Raw genomic sequence first — 3,053 nt, forward strand, 5'->3', positions numbered from 1 at the left:
TAAAGAGTCAGAATCATTTTATTGATTTTATAATTTTATTTTTGACTAAGTAACCAATGTACCTGTTATAAAATAAAGCAAGATTTAAAACAATGAAGTAAAAGGCTTCTCTTGGGACCAGCAGATGGGGTAATGGTTACATAGCTGGACTCCCACATACTTGACTGTGGTTTGAGTCCCAGACCCAGTGGGTCTCACACCACGTGCATGTGCATACGTGCCAAAATCCCGAGAGGAGAATGGAGGAAAAGGGATCGTGGTGTGGCCATCCACCCAGGGTAGAGGGTGATTTCTCGCTTTCTTTCTCTCTGTCTCTCCGGCATGCACATGTGCCCTATAGCAAAAACCTCCTTAAAAAAAAAAAAAAATAGGCCTCTCCTCTCCCTCTTCCTTCTATCTGCTCCGTTCAATACCTACCACCCCAAAGGTAACCATTTTTATTAGTTTCTTCTGTTATCTGTTTAGGACTTCTTTATATAACTATAATCAAATATAAATTTGTATTCATATTTTTCCCACTGTCTTATACAAAATATAAAATACTGTACCTACTCTCCTAGATCTTTCTGTTTTCGTTGCTCAATACAATGGGAAAACTCCCATTTCAGTGCATAGAGAACTTCTTTTTCTTTTTTAAAGCTGCCTGTATTGCATTGCAGGGAATGGATCATGTATTTAATCAGTCCATCAGTGGTGGACACTTTGAGCATTTCCAAACATGTCTATTACAAACAAGGTTACAACAAATAAGCTTGTATATAACTATTAATAATTCTCTATGTGCTCAGTTTTACCTGTAGGACAAATTTGTACAAGTAAAATTTCTGGGTCCAAAGGAAAATATATTATAATATACATAATTTTGATGCATTAATACCAAATTGTACTACAAGTAATCATGCCATTTCAAAATGATAAGTAAAAAATGATTTTTGGTATATAGTTCATTGGCATCTATCTTATGAGTGACTTTGAGCAGACTCGACATTTTTCAAGGCCTAGTTGCATTTGCTTGCCTATAAAATTTCTATTCATATTATCTGCCTACCATAAAAAACTCATGTAGTCTTTCTCTTGTCAACTTCTAGGAGCTCTGCATACATTAGGGAGATTAATCTATTGTTCATAATGAGTTTCAGATTATTTTTCCCAATGTGTTATCCACATTTTAATTTGTTTATGATAATTTTACCCCAAAGAAGTTTTTACTATATTGATAAATATAATATTAATGTGGTTAAATTAATCAGTTTCTTCTTTTTTGTAGAGAGGGAGCAATCTAGTTAACTTCTAGGCATTCATTAGCTCTACTTCTCTGAAAATTACTTGAGACAGAGTCTGGTTTTTTTGTTTGTTTGTTTGTTTGTTTGTTTGTTTTGTAGTTTTGCCATAGGGTACATACACTCACATGAGAGAGGGACAGAGAGGAGGGTTGGGGGAGTGAGAAAGCATTCCCCAGGGGGGTGACCATTCCACAATCCCTTCTCCTCCATTCTTCTCTCAGGATCTTGGGTATGCACACTCATGGTCCCAGAGTGTTTTTCAAGCTGATGGGTCTAGGACTAGAACTGTATAGTCAGCTATGTAGGAGCTGGCTGCCTTTTATTTATTTATTTTTTTAAGAGAGAAAGATTTTTTCAGAGGGTACATGTACTCACCAGAGAAACAGAAAGCAAGAAATCATCCCCCACTCTGGGGGGGTGGGGTGGGAGGGTGGCCACACCTCAATCCCTTCTCTTCTAATCTCCTCTCGGGATTTTGGGCATACAAGCACATGCACCCAGCATAAATTTTAAGCCATCAGGTCCAGGACTCAAAACTGTGGCTGACTACATGGGAGTCCAGTGATGTAACCATTATGCAATCTGCTGGTTCCAGGATCTAGCTGCTTTAACCACTATGGCACCAACTGGCCTTGATTATTTATTTTTAATTCTGTCCTAGCAGAGATTTTGACTATAGAAGTACTCTGTAACTACTCCAAGAGTGGATAGATGCATGGAACGAAGGAACAAAAAACAACATATTCTGTTTCCTTAGCTCAAGTTTTCTGAAAGGCAACTTGTATTCTAAACTCAATTGGCACAGATGTGCTAAATGGTGCTCAAGTGTTATCTGCACAGGAACTCATTTTAAACATGTCTCCCTGGAGATAACCTCTTAACCCAAAGGAACACTTATTGTGAAGATATTTCAGACATTCTGGAATGCTGGTGGGGAAAATAACATTAAGAAAAATAAGACCTTACAATGCCCTCGCATGATCCTGGAATGGCAGCCCATTCTCTGAAAAATGGTGCAGTAAATGATCTCTTACCAACTGAGCCAACAGATATTTTTCAAGGCTCTTCAACAATCTTCAGGGAGTAGCTAAAAGACTGGAAGAATCTGACTTGTTGCCTCCTGTGTTAGCTTAAAATAATACATTTACATTACATTATTTTCTTTAGAGATGGGGAAACATGGGTACAGAAAGGTCCAGAGGTCACAATAGTTTAGAGGCAAAACAAATTGTTAAATATCCTAGCTCTTTTGAGCCCAAGCCAGATCCCTTACAGGGTCTTTCAGATCCTGTTGCTTTAATATTTTATGAAAAATTGGAAAAATATTTGACATCCTACCAAAATTGCTGAGTATTGAAAAGTATAATATAGTAACAACATTACTAATAGTTTAGGGACACAGATTATTTATTTGGATATAATAGAGAATTCAATAATATTTTCATCAGTGTATTAGTTTGAATTTTTTTTTCCTTTTTTATAGTCTGATCTATCTTACTCCAAAAGAAATAGTGTGTGTTTAATGCAGCAGCACTAAACAGGCTTCGACAACTGTGCACAAGACATTTGAGGCTGAAATAAAGAAATATTATAACTTCTTAACCGCTCATAAACTCTGAGATTAAAATAAATTATGTATACTTTGTTTGCCAGATTCTAAACTCCACAAGTGTAAGAACTGTCTTATTTAATGATATATCCCCATTCATTTGTATATTTATCAAATATTTTCCATGTATCTAACATGTAAGTTTGTTTTACATTGAAGAG

This window comes from Tupaia chinensis, unplaced genomic scaffold (genome assembly GCF_000334495.1).
Source record: "Tupaia chinensis unplaced genomic scaffold, TupChi_1.0 Scaffold000028_1, whole genome shotgun sequence".
In the NCBI taxonomy this organism is placed as follows: Eukaryota; Metazoa; Chordata; class Mammalia; order Scandentia; family Tupaiidae; genus Tupaia; species Tupaia belangeri.